The sequence below is a fragment of the Thermobia domestica genome, chromosome 7 (genome assembly GCF_964235325.1).
Source record: "Thermobia domestica chromosome 7, izTheDome1.hap1.1, whole genome shotgun sequence".
NCBI lineage: Eukaryota > Metazoa > Arthropoda > Insecta > Zygentoma > Lepismatidae > Thermobia > Thermobia domestica.
The window spans coordinates 110,220,385-110,242,939 of NC_137460.1; the positions used below are offsets into that span (position 1 = coordinate 110,220,385).

Consider the following 22,555-nt stretch of genomic DNA (forward strand, 5'->3'; position numbering starts at 1 on the left):
TTTTCGGTCTTTTAAATTATTGAAATAGCATTGGAAAGGAGAAATAAATACATAAAACAAATTTATTAGGGTTATTTCTGTACACCATAAGCATAAAAACCTAGTTAATTATTTGTAAAAATGCACTGATTTTCTGGCGTATCGTACAATTAAATTTTAATATAAAATTATTGAAGTCTCTTGAATAACGAAGAAAACACTTTAGTGCTAAATTCTAAGAGCAGTAATAGTATAAATAATTTGCTCCCAATGCCGTATGTATCTGCTTATCACACTAGATCACCTGCCGCCCACCTCTCCCCGAACGCCTCTTCTCTTGTACTTGCCCAGCTGAAAGGATCGGTTTTATCAGTCGCCAGTAGTCAACCAGCTGTGTCGAACGTGATTGTCGCTGCTTGAGTTATTTATTAGTGCTGTAGGAAATTTTAACTAAATAATTTGTTTACGTGTGAAGTGCAGTATGTAGAAGTGAGAACAGTGTTTCAGTTGTGTTAAGTACTTTTTATTAGGAAGAGAGTGACAGATACGCTGACGTATGGCATCGACAAGTTTGTTACGGTCTGTCGTTAGGAATAGCATTATTGGGACACCCAAGGAATTGGGTAGAACACAGCTACCAACCGTTGAAATGTATTGAGACAATACCTATGGGAGCGAGAAGAAAAAATGAGAATTTCGGGATCCCGGAAAGAGCCTTCAACAAAGGATTTATCTTCTATCGTCGCCAGGAAGATTGTAGAAAATTGAGATTACGCCTCAATCAGCGGCGAAGCAATTTTCAGTGCAAGAAGGATTGTTGCAATGATATTAAAGTACCATAATATTGTCCGTGACTTGCAAAACTCAGCAAAGTCCGGTTTCCAAACTTCTGCGAAACGAATTGCTGATTTTCAACAGTCTGCCAAAAATATTTCATTTGATATAGCCTTTTGTAAGTTTTCCGATCCTCTTGCCTGCAACTGCGAAAAAGGAAGGAAAGTACCAGTGCTAGAGGCGCCTTTTCTTCTAGATCAAAGAACCACAAGATTGAGGCGTAATCTCAATTTTCTACAATCTTCCTGGCGACGATAGAAGATAAATCCTTTGTTGAAGGCTCTTTCCGGGATCCCAAAATTCTAATTTTTTCTTCTCGCTCCCATAGGTATTGTCTCAATACATTTCAACGGTTGGTAGCTGTGTTCTACCCAATTCCTTGGGTGTCCCAATAATGCTATTCCTAACGTCAGACCGTAACAAACTTGTCGATGCCATAACGTCAGCGTATCTGTCACTCTCTTCCTAATAAAAAGTACTTAACACAACTGAAACACTGTTCTCACTTCTACATACTGCACTTCACACGAAAACAAATTATTTAGTTAAAATTTCCTACAGCACTAATAAATAATTCAAGCAGCGACAATCACGTTTGACACAGCTGGTTGACTACTGGCGACTGATAAGACCGATCCTTTCAGCTGGGCAAGTACAAGAGAAGAGGCGTTCCCTGAGAGGTGGACGGCAGGTGATCTAGTTCTTCGTTTTTCAAGAGACTTCAATAATTTTATATTAAAATTTAATTGTACGATACGCCAGAAAATCAGTGCATTTTTACAAATAATTAACTAGGTTTTTATGCTTGTGGTGTACAGAAATAACCCTAATAAATTTGTTTTATGTATTTATTTCTCCTTTCCAATGCTATTTCAATAGTTTAAAAGACCGAAAATATAGGAAATATTTAAAAAATATTTTTTTGGAAAATCAGTTGAAAATTGAATCTTTTGTTGATTTTTCTAATATTTGGACTCTACTCGGCAGCAGAAGGAGTTGTCTGATCGAGTTGAGATTTTTTATACGTTTTATTGATGCCATTTGGCCAAAAATCCGCTCTAGCCGTAACCGGATTTCGAAAAAAAGTTTTTTTCGATACACCCTAATAAGCACTTTATTTCATTTCTTTGTGCGCTAGTGGAGTACACCCGAGGAATATTCTGTCAAAAATTTCAGTTTATTTTTACCTAAAGAAGCATGATCTAGGCGATGATAAGAGAATCACTTCCATTCTTGTATATAATAGTACTATATAGATTATGGAATTAGTGTTACCCAACATAATGTCGAGAGAGAATTTTTGAGATGACACCGAACTCTTCCAAAAACTCATTTTTAAAGACAACACTTTCAAGCCTCCTTTTTAAGACGAAACAGCCTTAAATCTCTTCTCTTGGCTAATAGGCCTACTATTCTTAATCGTTGTTATACTCTACGCATAAAACATTTTGTTTCAAACAATGGAACATTTAATATAATCTCCTTCAATACAGCTCATTTGAATTATACTGTACATAACCTGAGAAATTAATGTTATTTATTTAAGAATTCGTACATACTGTGTATCGTTTGTAATTAATTATTCTCTTTTTCTTAAATCTTTTAAGCAATAAAAGAAATCCAGTTTGTACCTTGAATTGCTCAGATACAATGTTTTGCCTTCGTAATATGGAAAATATGATATCTAACTTGTGGCAACCCTGCACATATTTTATCATATATGAAAATCTCAACCCCCGTTCTGGCCATTAGCCAATATTTTCGCGCCTGTGATGGATTTCCAGTTCATGATCAATAGCAAGATAAGACACTTGAGCAAATGTCCCACATTTTAAAAGTTGAGCAAAACACACTTGAGCATCTGACCTGATACCCAACTGTATACCACTTGCCTCCTCCATCTCCCTGTAGAATGCGAGGGACGATCGTGAGGTATGTGGTGAGGCTTGTCCATGTGAATGCGCACCAGATTGGCGTCATTTCCGTACATTCTCATGCTCGTAGATCGGCCGCATGATCTGCTCCTGAAAATACTGCGAATTTATTTTGCAGTTCTTCGCCACCTTACGAATCTTCAGTTTATCTCGGTAACAGTAGCCAGTAACAACCATGAACCCTTTTGGGAAGGATTCTTTACAGACACGGACCCACCATCTAAAGTTCCTGGCGTCTTTCTTTTGGTACATGATGGCTCTCGGTTTGTCGCAGTCGGAAAGGTAAACCCATGCTTCATCGAACGTTACTACGTACATCCACCTTTGTTTTGCCGGATGCCGTTCGTACAGCTTCCGGGTGTTACACTTCCGTTCCTTTTGGTGGGCATCCGTGAGAAGATGGCCGCGAGCTTTCATGACTTTTTCCAGCTTGAGTTGATGGTGTATCGTCCGGATCACAGTTCCCAAAGACACAAAGACGATTAGCCATACACCTTTGTGTCTGCGGATTTTCTTGCATTGTCATTTTGCGAAGTTTCCTCTGCATGATGGAGGTGGCCTTGGTGCATTCCCGCTTCCTAGGCAACTTCGTTGGTGATCCAAATGGTGGAGCTTCGTTGCCCTTGTACTTTTTAATACCATCTTTTATTCCACTTAAACTGATGTTGCAACCATTCTTCTTGCACTGTTTTCTAATGACAGAAACACTAAACTGGGCGTCATAAAGGGCTGCAACATAGCCTTCCCAAAACCGGCTTAGTTTGTGCGGCATTTTGGTCACAGAGTGAAAACCCACACACCTGGAAACAAATTTAACACAGCACTCACAACAATGGTCCTGTTTTGTGCGTTATTGTCGTCCGCGCGGAAAAACAACTCCGTTCCCAGGAAGCCACTGCACAACACTACAGGACGCTACGAGCCACGTCGGGTGAGTCCATTCTGCCAGGTAGGGGGAAGGAATGAAATCGGTCAATCGTAGGCTGAACAACCTCTGTACACACATTGGAAAGAGGGCCAGACTATTCAGAAATAACTGTTTTTCGGCATGTAGAGGCCATGAAACGTTCATATCCGTTGAAATCTGATTTTTTTTTAGATGATCACCATACTTTATCTCCCTGTTGTCGCTCCAAAGTAACGAGAAGAATACAAATACGGATGTAAAATTATAGTTTTACGTCCCTGGCATATATTCTGTTAAGCTAAAGGAGATGGATTGCAAAGGTTTAATTTCTGGGGGATCAGAGACATTGAGCGTACGAATAAAACAATGCAAATGCTAGAAAGTATGAGCATGAGGTAAAAGCATGTGCATTGAAACAAAAGTTCGAGGCATGAGCATTTGCTTCGATCTGTATGAATAAGCTGTACCTTTAACTTCGTGTTCGTACTTAATGTGATCAAAGCAAATAAATGATTCAATTTGTCTCACGTGACTATATACTGCAAGCCTCTCAGAAAGAAAGAAAAAGAAAGATTTCCTCGTTATGCTTTGCTCCTTTCTTATCACAAAACTTCTTTCCGTCCTTCTTTCCCATTTTCGTGCACATTTGTTTCTTCTCTTGAAATCTACTGTTTTCCTCCTCCTGCTCATCGGCGCAAATCTGTCTTCAATATTGGCGGGGACGGGTACGACTAAAGACTGTTCACATAATCTCTCTCTCCTTTTTTTAAAGCAATGTTCAAAATATTTATGAAGAAAAACAATGCTGTAGGCACGATCAGGGCAGCATAGGTGTCTTCATTGGCAGGTGGCAGATTTGAAGCTTATTCTGGGGAGAGGAGGGATGAATCTGATTCCTGAGGTGAACCTATTGTATATTATACACCAAGGGACATCAATTTCATCTCACTTTCATTTATGGCAGTAGGACACAAATCAGCACATTTCTCCTCAAATCGAATTATTGGGGATAGTCCCCCCAGTTTCAAGATTGGACGAACATGAGCCCTCATCACCCGAGATTTGCGCCAGTGCTCCTGATGAATATTTTTTTCCTTTTCTTGTCTTTATCACCGACAGAAAGGAAAGAAGGAAAACTTTCCCGGGCATTGAGGTTCTCCAGTTCCCTTCCTAGAGCCTTGGAGAGGCAGACTCGGACATTTTATTTTATTTATTTATTTATTTTAAGTTTTCTTTCCGGGAAGAAATAGTCCGTTTCAACTTTATTTCCACATTATAACACACAGACACACACACACACAAATCATTACTGCATTCTGAAAAAAAAAACATATAATAAATAAAAAAAAATCGGTCATTCGAAAGGAAAGAAAAAGTACAAGTCGCTGGACGCTGTGTGTTTTCTAATCACAAAGAATTATTTATAGAGGTACTAGGTTAAGCGTAAAGACATGCCGAAGATGCCTCGAGGTCGAGGTTTCACTCGTGGTTGCTACCTCGATGTCTAAGTCGCGATGGATGAAGGGACCACATAACGAAGAGGTCGCGTCCTCGCTGTAAGTTCTCAGTTTGAGAAGAAAGATTGCTGTGATGCGTGAGAGAATTTATTATTATTATTATTATTATTATTTTGAAAGTCTTCACTGACCTATGATACTGCTTCGTATCACAAAAATCACTGCGAAACCACATTTTGAAATGGAAACAACAAAACAGTTTATAAACAAGTATGGATGTGAGACGAGACAATAGAAAGGCCGAAGTCTTGTCTTGTATTTTGCAAAAATATTTGTTTCATCTTGTGTTCATCCCTATTAATAAATCAAAAGCTTTTACCTTTCTTCAATTTTCGTTGAAGAAGTACCCTCTTTCAGCACCCGAGCGAGAAAATCATTTTCCAATAAAATCAAAAACAGGTATAGCTTCAGGTTTCGGGATGGAGGAGGTATTAACTTCACTAATCCATTATCGTCACTGCAATTCCATTATCTGACACTGCCTCCCTATTGATACATGCCTGTTTACACAGCTATTTATCTATCTTAAATCAGTAACGAATTCAGAATATTCTTTTATTGATCTCGGAATTGGGGGGAGGGGGCTTGAAGTTTTTAAGCATAGATATGATTGACACTAGCTTTTTTCTTTAGAAATTCCGGAATTTGGGGGCTTCAGCCCGAAAGCCTCCTCCCCGTATATTATATATTACATACAGCCTTATATAATAATAAGCTACAGTATAATTCTCAAATAAATATGAAAACGTACTTCACATTTCCATTTGAGTTGCTATTTTCTTCCATTCTCTATTCAAACCATGCCTATTACGATGTTTCTGCCTCTTATCTCATCCTCCTAGTTCTATTAATATGAGTTTTATAATCAAATTTAAAACTGCAGCAAAACCTCTCGAGCATAGACACACACAATCCTCTGCATACTAAATTCTGAACAAACGAAGATTTTTATTCCATGCAGCGCTTCGAGTCCTAAGGCAATCAATGAGAACACAAGTCACTGTGATGTTTTCACTGAACATCGATGTAAAAACAAACTCGATTGTTTAACATCGCGACCACTAATTTGCCATCGCGGTCGACCTCTAGGTCACGATGTAGCGTATATCTTCGGCATGCGCTCACCCATTTGAATCCATGTTTGTGCCATCACCGAGGCAGCGACCGCGAGGTATCTTCGGCATGGCTTTACCCTAACGTTTAACGACGAAAGTAGTTTAGTAAAAAGTGAGCAATAACTATTCAAGAAGTAGGCCTATAGTAGATTTCATGAAAGAAAATTATCATTTGAAATTTATGAATATACAAAAACACCATTATAACTACAACTATACAGAGTGTTAATGAATTATACCGACAAACTTTAGGAGAACGCTCCTCACATTAAAGTACGAGAAAAAGTTCATATTGACCTGTGGGAAAAACTCAATAGTTTCAGAGCTAGGGCCGTTCAAAAGAGTGAACAACCTGTATTTCAACACGCAGCCCATTCCATCTCCATTCAGGCAGGGGGGGGGGGGGCAGGTGACCATCTCCGATTTTTTTGAAAAAAGTATATTTGGTAGTTCTGTTGGAGATATGAAACCTGCAAAAAGGATTTTCCCAGAAAAATTTTGTCTTCGAGTTATGGGCTAACGAAATTCGGACGAAAATCACTATTTGTAATACAAAAGTGAATGAGCATAATTTTGAAAGACACGTAGTTCAGTAACTACTTGTGATATTTGGATGATTTTTTTTCATTTAAAAGTGCTCAGATTACATTTGAGGTTCTGATATAAAAGACACGAATTACAGTCCAACAAGAGTATTTTGTAAACACCGGAAAACTTAGTAACAAAGTAAAATGCAAGAATTTTGACATTTATTTTCCGTATGAAAGAATAACCGTATTATTGTGACACAATATAATACTCCTTCTGGGATCTCTTTAGATAATTTTGTTTCCCATCTATGATGGCACATGGGAGAGAAAACGTGAGTGAAAGTATGATAAAATGTCATTTTCGCCTGAAATTAGAACGAATTTTCTCCAAAAGGCCATTCTTAAAAAAATCTGAAAATCTGCCCGAACGATCTTTCATTGCTCCCTATGTGAATCATGCAAACAGAAATGGAGATTTTGTGTATTAAATTTTTTGTAAATTTTTAAAATAATGTGTTGCACAGGGGCCGGGTATGCAACCTCGCATAGCATTGACGCCTGTAATATATGCAACCATGATACTGAGTAATTGCATAGAATTGCGCAACATGTACCTAGGTATGATGCAAGTGTTTTGCAGTACTTAAAACGCTCTGGAATAGCTCCCATTTGGCATTTAGATAAAAATTAAAAAAGAAAAAGGAACTACCATGCCAAGCGTGGTTGCATACCCGGCCCCTGTGCAACACAATATTTTAAAAATTTGCGAAAAATTTAATACACAAATATCTCTATTTCTTTTGCATGATTCACATAGGGAACAATGAAAGATCGTTCGGGCAGATTTTTTAAGAATGGCCTTTTGGAGAAAATCCGTCCTAATTTCAGGCGAAAATGACGTTTTATCATACTTCCACTCACGTTTTCTCTCCCATGTGCCATCGTAGATGGGAAACAAAATTATCTATAGGGATCCCAGAAGGAGTATTATATTGTGTCACAATAATACGGTTATTCTTTCATACGGAAAATAAATGTCAAAATTCTTGCATTTTACTTTGTTACTAAGTTTTCCGGTGTTTACAAAATACTCTTCTTGGACTGTAATTCGAGTTTTTTTATATCAGAACGACAAATGTATTCTGAGCACTTCTAAATAAATAAATAAAAAGAATCATCCAAATATCACAAGTAGTTACTGAATTACGTGTCTTTCAAGATTTTGCTCATCCACTTTCTTCTAAAAAATAGTGATTTTCGTCCGAATTTCATTAGCCCATAACTCGAAGACAAAATTTTTCCTGGGAAAATCCTCTTTGTAGGTTTCATAACTCCAACAGGCTTACCAAATATATACATATATATATATATATATATATATATATATATATATATATATATATATATATATATATATATATATATATATATATATATATATATATATATATATATATATATATATTTTTTTTTTTTTCAAAAAAATCGGAGATGGTCACCTAGTCAATTTTGCATATACCTGCCTGAATTGAGATGGAACGAGCCACGCGTTATTTCGAATTCGAGGAACTAAGGAGTGGCGGTCTATATCACTACTTGTGTGCCATGTGCTAGTCGTAATTGTGGAAATGGAATCGGAATGTGACAACGAACAAATAGGGTGGCAAAATGATGTGACGATGCTCTTAGTAACAGAAACTCAAAATATACCGGGAATGTTTAGAAAAGCCACAGCTACCCGATGCGAAAAAGAAAAGCAAGCCGCAGTGAAAGTGTTGCTGAATTCCTCTCAAGAAATGTTCACGAACGCAGTTGCAACCCAATATGGTGGGAGGGGGGGGGGAATGAAATGTAGACTAAAAAAGATAACCGGTAGAAACAAAACAAGAGTAATGAAACTGTCCATGAGAGAGAATATTTATTCTACGATAAAGTGCAAGACGTCAATCCCTGTCTCAAATCCTCTTTGTAACGTGACGTTAATGCACTACTTGTACCATTCTTCCAGTACGTTACGCTATTCACATCGAACTTTCGAATTTTATAAGTATTTGCTTCTCGTTTCGAGCATTTATTTCGCTTTTTTTTTTTTTTCATATTTGTTTCGAGTTCATGCTTGCATATAAAAGCAACTGGTTTACTTGCTGTTTAGCAAATGCATTTACTACAATTTTTAAGAGGTTTGGTTTACCGAAACTCCTTTATACACAGGCCTGTATATTTATCCTGCCCGTCCGGGAGACAAAATATCTGAAGAACTTCTTGACTAATCATAATCAATTTGATGAAAATGTACAGGCTCAGAAACTAGGAACTGAGTTCTCTTTCAAAGCCGAAACTGAAACCAGAGGTGGTGGAAATTAATCGTTTCCGGTTTTAACGTTGATTGTTACAGAACTCTACCAAATGGTAATAGACAAGAGAAATGCGGTTTTCTGCGATTTGTTTAAACGTCCCAGGAATGAATTATATCTCTATTTTTAACTCTTACTGAAAGTAGTAGAAATCTACTTCCACTTCCGGTTTAAATATTTATTTATATAGAGCAAAAACGATAACAGCGTTTTTATTTATTTATTTATTTATTTATTTATTTTTTGTTAATCGATTTAGCTACCGTTTTGAGAATAGGTACCATCTTCTCTCTTAACCCCTATTCAAAGCAAACTGTTCTTGATAGAAAAAAACATTTTTTGTAATCAATTGAATTCCAAAAATATATTCGATCTCTAATCTCTCAACTGAAATCTTACAGTTTTACGTCCCACTTTATGCCGGCTAGGCTAAATGAGACGGTGTTGATGGGAAATGAATGAAATGATGGAATGAAGAAAGTGAGGGGAAACGGAAGAAATCCGAGGAAACCCACGCACACGGTGTTTGTTCACCGCAAAGTTCACTTGGCAGGAGCAGGGTTTGAACCCGGAATCCCATGCACTTGAGGTGAACGCTCCACCACTGAACCACCGCGGTCCCCATTCTCTACTGAAAGAGAAAGTGGTGGAAAATAAACCACTTCCGGTTTTAAGGTTGATTGCTGTGGAGTAGAAACGGTTAATAGAAAACGAGAAACGGTTTCCTGTAATCGAGTAAGCATCTCAAAAACACATTTTATTTCCAGCCTTAAGTCTTTACTAAAATCGAAAATTGTAGAAATCTACTACTTCCATTTCAATATTGCTGTACATAGAGCAAAAATGCTAACATATAGGGAAAGCACTTTTACGGGATCGATTTAGCTTTCTAAGAGGAGATACCACCTTCTCTCTTTAAACTCCCTTTCAAAGCAACCACTTACAGTTTTAACATTGACTGTTATAGAGTGAGAACGATAACAGATAGTAAAAGGGGTTTTCTGTATTCAATTAAGCATATCTATACTAAAACCGTAAGAGACATAAATCAACTACCACTTCCGCGTTAAATAATAATTGAGAAAATATCACACCATACAAACCAAACTCCTTCACGAGGTGTACACGTAATAGTACTACTACTTCTTACTCATAGCTCGACAAACCTGTAGTACAAGATTTTTTTTTAAAAAAATGCATTCGGCTTAAGAGTTGCCAGATTTATCTTGTATAGCGAAAACATGTTTGAACTACGCTGGTGTAATGAGAATATCGAAGAGAACGGGAGAATCCTGGTAAAACCCACGAGCACAAAGTTCTCCATCACAAACTGGCATGGCTTGGAACCGAACGAGGGATACCCTCACCAGATGAGCGTCCTCCTATCACTAAGCCACCATGCTCCAGAGAATATTCCGAAACATGACACATTTCAGATTGATCATCTTTTATTCTTCGAAACGGTTCCGCAACGATTAATGTGAAGTTAGCATAATTTTGCTCGTAACCGTATAAATTACGATCGAAAAAATTAAGACAGGGCCGACCCTAGGCAGTTTGTCATCCCTCCATACAATGGCTGGTAATCCTTTTTATAGAATTCAATATCACGTTTCAATTTCAATATATCAGTTTGCAATTCCAGTGCAACTAGCTCTTTTACCTTTGTTTCTTGATTTTCTTTCTACATCTGTTAATTCTTTTTTTCTTTTTTTTAAAAAAACTTGTTTCGACCTTCAATGATAAGGAACTTGTTTGTGACAAAGACAAGATTAGCTGTCATATCAAAACTGTGATAACTAACTAAATGGAACAGATGTTCGCTTCTGTTCGAAAATTTAATTCTAATATTTGACACAAATCAAGCAATTCATGCTGAAATTTGTTTGATCATTTGCTTTAGCACAATCCATGTGTCCTTACACTAATGCGCCCTAAACATAACTTATATGTAGTATTCAAATGGAAGGTTGCGTTTACCTCAGGTGCTTGGGATCCCTGGTTCGATTCCAGCTCGCGCCGTGTGGACTTTGTGGTGGACAAACATCGTGCTCGTGGGTTCTTCCGTTTCCTCCCACTTCTTTCATTCATTTCTCATCTTCACTGTCTGCTTTAGCCTAACCGGTATAACCGTAAGACGTAAAACTTAAAGATTTAATTTCATTTTTTTCAAATGGAAGGTCAGCTTAGTATTTTTAACTAGCATCATCATGAAGTCTGTTTCGAACAAGAAATATTTATTTTAAATAATATAGTCATGACAGATTTTGCCGCCCCTCAAACCTTGCCGCCCAGTTCAAATGCACGTCGAGCCAGCCTTGGAATATGGACACCACTAATTGATATGATTAGAAAACTACAAACAAAATAAAAAAACTTACCAAATTACTATCTGTCGCTATTTCAGCTTAGATGTTATCAACAGGAAACACACACACGTAAAATATATATCTAGTGTACACCTTTTTCACTTCATTTCTTTCACTATGAGAAGAACAATCATATCACATCCTCAACAACCAGCCGTCACAAGCTATCGTAACCATAACCAAACTCCCCTTCTCCTCGTCGCCGGTTTGTGGCGCTGGCAAAAGTCAAGGATGATTCTAAGCAGTGTCGCCAACCGGTTCAACAGGGATTATCGTACATTCTACGTTTCTCTCGTCTCGTAAAATTACCGTGCCTCTTGTTTCCAGCCGCAATATCAAGTATTGCTGTATTACTATTACTACTACTACTACTACTACTACTATACTACTACTACTACTACTACTACTACTACTACTACTACTACTACTACTAATAATAATAATAATAATAATAATAATAATAATAATTATAATAATAATAATAATAATAAATTGTGTATGCGTATGTACAGAAATGTACGCAGGGGTGGGTCCATGTAGTACTTCCACCTCCTGAAATTCCGGCTTTCCTGTAGTCTAATTATTTTAGGGGTGATTTTACGAATTTAATGATAGGCCTAATTTTACGATAGGCCTAATTTATTCTCATATTGAATTTTTAACCCCCAGAAGCTTTAGACCCCTCACAAAATATATTCCTATCACGTACGTACGTACCTATCTACGTAACTTAGCAATCTGTATAGAAGACGAGATCAGAATTCAATTTATTACTAATATGGAAACTCCCTACCTCAAGTATCCATAATTTCGTGACCGAGTTCCTAACGCGTGTTTTTCCCGTTCTGTTGTATGAAACAGAACTATAGTTTAGGTTTAAATCTAAGTAGTAGATCACGTCTCATGTAGCCTCGCTGTTGAAAAGGGGAGCTAAAATCCAATCAGGCACTCAGAAATAACCGGTATATATTGACATGATTTTGATAACACCTAAAACCAACAACGGTATTATAATAAGTTGCTCTTATGATTTTAAAATACCACAAACGTAAAACGTAACGTAACATATAATTTTTTAAAAATCTAGTTACTGCTTTATTAATTTTTACTGCACTTGTATTAATTACCTTTCAGAGAAGTTGCCCTTACAAGGGCGCCCATCAGGAGGGCAAGGGGGACAGTCGCCCCTCCCTAAAAGGAAATTATACTTGGGAATATCGAAAACCCAATAGAATTTTTACATTAGTTACAGCAAAATTTGAAACTATATTTGAAATGTCGCTTATACTTGCCCCCTCCTTGGAAACCATAACATGGGCACCCTTGTGCCCTTATAATATTTACAAGAAATCTATGACATAGTTTCCGAAATTCCAATCTATTCTTGATATAATGAATAAGGTTTCTTAAAATTTTGATATATCTCCAGGAATATTAATTTTGCATCTTGCCCGGATTTCTTAAATTATAATATAATTTTCCATTATTATACAGGATTACTTGTACTTTGAAAGGGAGTCAAAATTATTGTGTGATCCGATAAGTATCGTGCACGTTGGCAACGCTGATTATATGTTGGCCTGAGTTACAGATGCGATAGCAACTTCTTCCTTTGTAGCTCCGTTCGGGAATTCCCCGCATTTTACAAGCATGTTGTGATCATTCTGTCACATGTTTGTGGCGATGGAATGATAATTCACTATTGTATGCTTCTACTGACCCTAGCACAAAGTAGCTTTATTATTATTATTATTATTATTATTATTATTATTATTATTATTATTATTATTATTATTATTATTATTATTATTATTATTATTATTATTATATTATTATTATTATTATTATTATTATTATTATTATTATTATTATTATTATTATTATTATTATTATTTACTACCTGCGGGTTTGAAATACAGAACGAAAATTGAGGTAGGTCTGCTTACGCTGTCTGTATCTATGGACTTCCGGAAAGATAATTCATTTGTCTTGATAGATGCTTTACAACAGTGGTGTAGCTAGAGTGAGTGGGGGGCTGACCCGATTTAATCCCCCTTAGTGCAGTAGTAATACACTACACATGGATTATTTTCATATGCAGTAGGCCTATCAGGCCCGTAGCCAGCTCAAAAATTTAGGGAGGGGGGCCGGTAGAAGTTAGCGGGAGCCCGACCCAATCATATTATACTTCATCACCATATTATAGTTCATTTGCAAGCCTACCGTGAAACTTTTAGGGGAGCCAGCCAAAGTTTAGGGGGGCGGCCCCGTAGCCCCGGTGGATACGGGCCTGTGCAGTATGTTGCTTTGTGATCCTGATGTTCCGACGTTCACAAAAAACAAATAAGCGTGTATATATATAGCAGCATGTTAATCAACTATACCGACAAACTGTAAGAGGCAATTCCTTCCATCAAAATAAGAGAAATGTTCATATGGTACAGAGACGGGTATAGTTGGGGCCGGGGTCTATGCCCCCCCCCCCAGTTTTGAAAACTAGTTGAAGCTATTATTTATATATTTTTGGAAGTTTTTAATAAACTCATGATATACCTCTCATAATTTGGGTTCTGGCTATCCTCCCCCAGTTTTTATCTTCTACATCCACCCCTGCATATGGACCTGTGGAGAATAGTGCATAGTTTCAGAACAAGGGCTGCCCAAAATCGTGAGAAAGCTAAACTTCAACACGCACTCTTTCGAATTTGAGAAACCGTGGATGGCGCTCCATATCAGCTTAAAGGAGGTCACATATGACAGCAATGGACACAGAATACTTCGGTGGGATATCGGAAATGGTAGGGACATTCGTGTTCGGAATAACGTGTGCTGTGATGTTTTGTTTCACGCTTTTAATTTGGGGGGGGGGGAGGAACGTGAAATAAACCGTGACAAAATACATCGCAGCACCCGAACACAAGGAGCCGTGGAGCTGGCTGTCCCAGACACTTTAGGAAGTTCCATTTCTTCTTGAATTCTAACTTTTGAATGCAGACCTATAGCTCGTCCCAAGAGTTAAGTCTGTACTGTGGTTGCTTATGGGTTTTTACTTCTGCGTACTTACCCCCTTAAGCAGAACAGATTTCACTACTGTAGTTTATCTTAAAGAATGTTAAATATTTACCGACGATACAAAAATAATTTTCGTAACTTCTCTTTTCCTTATAAAGTATTTAATTAGCTTTTAATGGCTATTTTTTGCATGGGTGTAGCCAGCAGGTTTGTGTAGGGGGGGCCCGTCGTTTTTGAGGGGGGGGGCAGCTACAATGTACAAAGCCAAAAAAAAATGTTGCTGCTAGTGTTTTTGAGGCCTGAAAGAAAGGAAAATTTTGGTTTTCTTAAGGAAAACTAAAAACACTATTTTAGCTTATTATTATTATTATTATTATTATTATTATTATTATTATTATTATTATTATTATTATTATTATTATTATTATTATTATTATTATTATTATTAATATTATTATTATTATTATTATTATTATTATTATTATTATTATTATTATCCATAAATTATATTCAAGATAGTTTTTATTATGCTTAATCAAGAACTACTGCCCGGGACCAAACGCTATACTTTTGTGCATAACTATAAAGGTAACCAAGAAAGTTCTGTCCCTTTTCGTGGAAGTCTGTGTTCAATTGGACCTCACACCGTGAGTTGGATGCGAGTGGAGATAAGGCCAACGTCAGTTGTTGGTGTGGATATATCCAACATACTACCTGGTTGTGGCAATTCAGATACACAGTGAACTTGCGTAAAGACAGAGGGAACATGGGACATCCACCGAGCGTCATAAGAGCAATGCTGAACGAGTACAAATGGAGGTCAAACGCCGCTGTAGCGGGAGAGAAGATATGCCAGGCCTTTGGTGAGGGTGTTGTGACGCCTCGGACATTGCAGCGATGGTTTAACAAGTTTAAGGACGATGACGAAACACCCGAAAACACCACGTGCCAGAAGACCAACACATGTACAAAGAGAAACTGGGACTACAATTCAGTGTGTGGAGAAACGATTCGGCAGCACATCCATCAACTTGTGAAGCACTACAAGTTGGGTCGATGGGTCTCTCATATTTTGACTCCGGGCCAGAAGGCAACGCGGCAGTCGCCTGTGTTTATTTACTGTTTCGGAGCCATTTCTGGACAGGGTGTTGACATGTGATAAAAAGTGGGTCCTATACGAAGCTCCACGGCGCCGTCATCATTGGTTAGCATCCCATGAACCGATTTCAAAACAGCAGAAACCAGCACTGTACCAGAAGAAGGTCCTTCTGTGTGTTTGGTGCATCGTGCATCGGGAACTGCTACCAGCTGGTCAAAGTATCAATGCAACTGTGTAGTGTCAGCAGTTGAACTGTGCTCAACAAAAACTCAAAACTCTGGAGCCATCACTTCTGAATTGCAAATGTGTCCTCGTTTACGGGACAACGCTAAGTCCCACGTGGCTAAGATGACTCAGGACACCATTTTCCGCCTTGGATGGGAAACAATATTGCAACCACTATATTCCCCGGGTATTGCACCGTCCGATTATCACCTGTTCCATTCTTTGAACAATCACCTTAGAGGACGCCAGTTCAAATCCCTAGTAAAAGTCCAAAATGCACCTGATACTTTCTTCGTTTCACGGCCCACCAAGTTCTACCGCGATGGATTCCATGGCCTTCCAGAACGTTTTCAGAAGGTCGTCGATGCTGATGGGGACTATTTTTGATCTTCCAGGTTAGGTGACATATCAATGTTCGAAGGTGGTGGGTGAAAAAGCAACAAAACTTTTCTTGGTTATCTTTATATTTAAATTTAAGACCTTGTATACAGAACCTATCTACACAAGACTGATTTTCTTTGAAATTTCACTTAATTTCTTTATGGTTTCCTGACAAAAATATTTATTATTCGTGACTAAAAAAAGAAAAAAGAAAAACAATTATTTTATTACACTGAGTAGAAATAAAAGAGAGAGCGAATGAAATCCAAATTGAATAAAAGCATTGTTTCTCACCAAATTTTCCATCCTCTATGTATTTTAAAACACTTGTTAAACCATATAAAAATATACTGTACTTACAAATCAGTTTAGTACCTTTGTTTTATGGCTGTATTTGTAGCACCATGTTAAAACGTTTGTCTTCATACTGTCAAATATAAATCGCAGTAAATTGTGTAATCTGCTGTCACAAAAAAAGTAGTATATTTTTCGATCGGTATAAGGAAGAGATACTACACCATTTTTCGATCGGTATGGAAAAAAACAATTCTCATTACTATTTTACCATAAATTATTAATTGTCAATAAACTTTGTTACTTTTAAATGAATGAAGCGAGATAATTTTACTATGATGTTTTAAAAGCTGGTCATTTGGGGGGGCCAGGAAACCATTTGGGGGGCCGGGCCCCGATGGGCCCTCCTTGGATACACCCCTGATTTTTTGTTTTTTTAAACTCGAAGGGGGAAGGCACAATAAGCGTAACGGCTGCTAAAACTAGGAATGGCCAGACGGATCCGGATCTCGGATATCCGGATCCTATAAGATCCGGATTCGAAATTTCGGATCTTGGATCCGGATATCCGGTTCGTGGATCCGGATCCGAAATTTCGGATCTTGGATCCGGATCCGGATCCGAAGTTTTGGATCTTGAATCCGGATCCGGAATTTCGGATCTTGGATCCGGATCCGAAGTTTCGAATATTGGATCCGGATCCGGATATTCGGTTCCTGGATCCACACCCGAAATTTCGAAGTTCAGGTTCGGACTCCTGATTTGAATATATTAGGCCTTAGATTGAGACCCAGAACTAAAATATCCATATGTATAAAATTTACTAGGTGAATTTTATCTAACTCAGTGGGAAGACAATTCAATTTAAATGACAAAAAATTACATGAAAATCTCATTTTCACATTTTTCGGGGTTAGACCACTGTTGCGCACACCCCATCATTTAGTCTTTAGTATATCTTTAAACGTACTACAAGTATGCCACTTTCATCTCAAGTCAGTAGTTCTAGTTAGGATTAAAACTCGATTGTTTGTGAGACCTATGATAATATTTTCAGAATGAGTTATTACGTTGAAAAACTGCATAGTAATGCTGCATATTTTCTTTGTGCCATATTGAAATTTAATGTAGTCTGTCTTATACAGTCGGCTCTTATGATTAATTCAATGATCCATAGATGTTCATTTTACTTCGACCTCACTCACCCTCGCCCTCGCAGTAGCAGTTGGCCCTCGCCCTCGCGCGCCCTCGCCCTCGCGAATGGAATTGTCCATCGACCTCGCACGCCCTCACCCTCGCTGTCGAAACTTGTCCTCGCCATCGCGCACCCTCACCCTCGCCATCGAAGCTTGTCCTCGCCCTCGCGCACCCTCACCCTCGTCATCGAAGCTTGTCCTCGTTCTCGCGCACCCTCGCCCTCGCTGCCGAAACTTGTCCCCGCCCTCGCGCACCCTCGCCCTCTTCGTCGAAGCTTTTCCTCGCCCTCGCGCACCCTCACCCTCGCCATCAAAGCTTGTCCTCGCCCTCGCGCACCCTCACCCTCGCTGTCGAAGCTTCTCCTCGCCCTTGCACACCCTCGTCGTTTTCGTCGAAGCTTTTCCTCGCCCTCGCGCACCCTCACCCTCGCCATCGAAGCTTTTCCTCGCCCTCGCGCACCCTCGTCCTCGCGATAGGAGTTGTCCATTATCCTCGCTCGCCCTCGTCTTCGTGCTCAAAACTTTTCCTCGCCCTCCCGCACCCTCGCCCTCATATCATTGAGGGCGAGGGTAATTGAGGGTGAGGAGGCCTCGAGAGAGCCTCCTTCGTGAGGATCAGAGCATCAATTATTCAATCTATTTGTTGAATTATTTCCTTATCGTCAGTGGCGGATCCAGGGGGGCGATCAGGGCGATCGCTCTTCCCCAGAAGAGGAAACTTCTTTATTTTATATATATAAATAAAACGCATCTCAGAGTTTGGAGCTCTTAAAAGTAGCTCTAAGTAGCAGTATTACAACCCACCACCCCCACCAGAAGTCCGTCCTGGATCCGCTCTTGCTTAACATACGTCCTAAAGAAAGGAAACTAAACATATCATCGTATAACTTACTGTGGAACATCTAAAATGGAACCACTGTTACAATGGAGATCTCGGTCGATAGTGACGTTTACGTCATTTATCAACAGTATCCAAGGCTTTTACTTCAAAATGTTCCTTGAACTACGATGCAAGCATAAGTATTCAGCCACACATGGGCGGCTCTCATGAGGGTGAGGGTGAAATCAAGGTTTTATGAGTGGCGGTAGAGTGACTGTCGCGGACTATCTGTCAGAATTTGACAGTCAACACGTTGGCCATCCCTGATGTATGTAGCGTAACTGAGGAATTTGAACAAATTCAAAGGGAAAGATCTAAAGAGCTTAATTTTGAAACTCCGTCAGCAAACAAATAAAATACTTCAGAACACTCATTTTCATTCTATGAACCTTAATACATACAAAAACTTTATATTTCCAAATGAAACTATATAGCGACATTAATGGGTCATTTCAAAATAGTGGGGGGATAACTGTCCCCCTTTGTCCCCCTAATCGCCGCCCAAGCTATGATGTGTGGCACATTTGTGCGAAATTAATAATAATATGATTAAACTGTTTACCCCCAACAAAATCCTGCTCGTTTTGCTGAAGTGGCTTTTCCTAAGTTTTATATGTTTCATATATCCTACAGTTTTTTTTTCAGGCCTTTGTTTTAATTTGTCCAAATTTATATTTCTTCTTTTACCACACAATCGTTCCTTGCACTATAATATTTACGATCAGTATATCATCCTGTAACGTATTTTATTCCTAATAAAAATCATTGAACAACACAACATACAAACCCTATCTCACTGGCTTGCACGCGAACCTATGGTGCATGGGGTCCTGGGGACAATTCCGAGTGGGAGAACATTGAACGACAGTGGATCGAATTCCGCGTTAAACCTATAGGTCCACTTCTCATATAGCCTCGCCGACGAAAGAGGACGCTAAACGGCAATCAGTCAACAGTTGCAAATTTCGGCTGCATAAACAACTTATGTCTTGTGGAACTTATTAAATTTATTTTGTTATAGCAGCTCTTTTAACAAAATTTCAGTATTAACGTGTCAGATATTTCTATTTAAGGACAAGAAAAAACACATTATTTATTTTGTAACTAAATGATACCTCTACCCACGTAGATTATAAAAGCAGAAACAATGAAAATCGATACAATAGTGACTGACATTTTAACAAATATCGATTCAGATAATAGTTTGGGCTGTTACAAAACTATGAAAAGTTAAAAATTCTGATTAATTGTAACAACTTCATCAGTGGTGGACATTGGAGGAGGATGTATGCTATTAATCAGCCCATTTCATGGGCATCCAAACTCACGAGCCCAACGCTCGCTAGCTCGGCATTCGCGCTCAACCGTTCTCGGGTTCAATAATTAAGCGCTATCCCGAGCGCCAATGAAATAAGTCAGCGCGAGTCCAACTGAGGGAAGTGAGCCCGAGCACGATTCCCAAAGGAATAAATGAGCGAGAGCCCTGAAAAAAATGAGCCCGAGTCCGAGAGAGTCCAGAGCAAAATGGCTATCTATGAACCAAAGTCATTCCATCAAGTCTTTCTCCATCTGATCTACTGCATTTTGATGGTTCTCTCATTGATTGTGTTTGTTCAGATATCAGCGCTCTTGTCATTTACTGCTGAATGACGTGAGTGACTGTCTGTCTGTCTACCAACACTCTTTAAACATGACAGTGTAGTAGACACTTCTTCTCTAAAACGTCTCCAACACAGGGAGGGCAACAATGAGGCACACTTACTTCTTAATGTAGCGTTATTTCTACCCGGAAACTTTCATGGGAAAAATCAAATATTATTCTTATTTGCATTATTATTTTTAATAATTATGTACATACACACAAGAAATTGTCTACTGCAATTAATTGAAAGGAAAAATACGATTAATGTATAACCTTGCAATGACACTAATTTTTCATTTAGGGGACATGGCAGATGATATTTTAAATTTTGCGTCTCTCCAAAAGAGGTCAAACAGCAAACTCCAAAACAGTTGCTTTTAAGGAAGCTTGTCCTCCTCCCTCGCGTGCCCTCGTTCTCCTGAAGGAAGTTGTCTCTAGCCATCGTGCACACTCGCCCTCGCTGCCGAAACTTGTCCTCGCCCTCGCGCACCCTCACCCTCTTCGTCGAAGCTTTTCCTCGCCCTCGCGCACCCTCACCCTCGCCATCGAAGCTTGTCCTCGCCCTCGCGCACCATCGCCCTCGCTGCCGAAACTTGTCCTCGCCCTCGCGCACCCTCACCCTCTTCGTCGAAGCATTTCCTCGCCCTCGCGCACCCTCACCCTCGCAATCGAAGCTTGTCCACGTCCTCGCGCACCCTCGCCCTCGCGGCCAAAAATTGTCCTCGCCCTCGCGCACACTCACCCTCGCCATCGAAGCTTGTCCTCGCCCTCGCGCACCCTCGTCCTCGCGGCCAAAACTTGTCCTCGCCCTCGCACTCCCTCGCCCTCGCGTCACTGTGGGCGAGGGAACTTGAGGGTGAGGATGCCCTCGAGAAGGTAACGGTATCATTTTACCCCCGGGACAGGTTTACCCCCGGTAAAACTGTACTAGGGGGTAAAGATATCCCAGCTATAACGCGGGACCAGATTACCCCCGGGATCAGATTACCCCCCAAATAAAACACAAGAAAATGAAGTAAAACTCGAAATATTGTACCACATTTAAGTTAAACACCTTACAACACTAATTAGTTGCCCCACCACTTTAGTCCTTTCTCTAATTATACCCCTCCCACAAGAAAAGCGGCAAAATAGCACTCACAAAGGAAAAATCGACGCTATTAATGCTGGTTTCACTTAAAGCGTATCTATGGCATTAGTACATATACCTCAATACTAACAATTGTCAGAACACGAAATTCATCGATTAACATAGGAAATAATGGATGGGGGTAATCGTGTCCCGGGATCAGATTACCCCCCTTAAAAAACAAACAAATCAAGTGATATTCGAAATGTTGTTCCATATTTAAGTTAAACACCTTACAACACTAACTAGTTGCCCCACCACTTTAGTCCTTTCTCTAAGTATACCCCTCCCACAAGAAAAGCGGCAAAATAGCACTCACAAAGGAAAAATCAACGCTATTAATGCTGGTTTCACTTAAAGCACATCTAAGACATTAGTACATATACCTCAATACTAAAAATTGTCAGAACACGAAATTCATCGATTAACATTGGAAATAATGCAGGGGGGTAATCGTGTTCCGGGATCAGATTACCCCCATATACACCACAACCAAATGATGCGATATTCGAAATGTTGTCCTATATTGAGTTAAACATCTTACAACACTAACTAGTTGCCCCACCACTTTAGTCCTTTCTCTAATTATACCCCTCCCACAAGAAAAGCGGCAAAATAGCACTCACAAAGGAAAAATCAACGCTATTAATGCTGGTTTCACTTAAAGCGTATCTATGGCATTAGTACATATACCTCAATACTAACAATTGTCAGAACACGAAATTCATCGATTAACATTGGAAATAATGCAGGGGGGTAATCGTGTCCCGGGATCAGATTATCCTCATATACACCACAACCAAATGATGTGATATTCGAAATGTTGTCCTATATTAAGTTAAACATCTTACAACACTAACTAGTTGCCCCACCACTTTAGTCCTTTCTCTTATTATACCCCTCCCACAAGAAAAGCGGCAAAATAGCACTCACAAAGGAAAAATCAACGCTATTAATGCTGGTTTCACTTAAAGCACATCTAAGACATTAGTACATATACCTCAATACTAACAATTGTCAGAACACGAAATTCATCGATTAACATAGGAAATAATGCAGGGGGGTAATCGTGTTCCGGGATCAGATTACCCCCATATACACCACAACCAAATGATGTGATATTCGAAATGTTGTCCTATATTGAGTTAAACATCTTAC

At 39.0% G+C, this 22,555-nt stretch overlaps 1 protein-coding gene across 1 annotated transcript in view; it reads right to left on the minus strand.

Moving 5' to 3' along the window:
- Positions 1–11,732, minus strand: part of LOC145690334 (heat shock 70 kDa protein cognate 4-like) — a 66,871-nt gene extending 55,139 nt beyond the window's left edge. The window contains exon 1 of the mRNA XM_081765124.1: positions 11,552–11,732. The gene's annotated coding sequence lies outside the window, so the exon portion shown is untranslated. The remainder of the gene's footprint in view (positions 1–11,551) is intronic.
- Between the last annotated feature and the right edge of the window lie 10,823 nt (positions 11,733–22,555).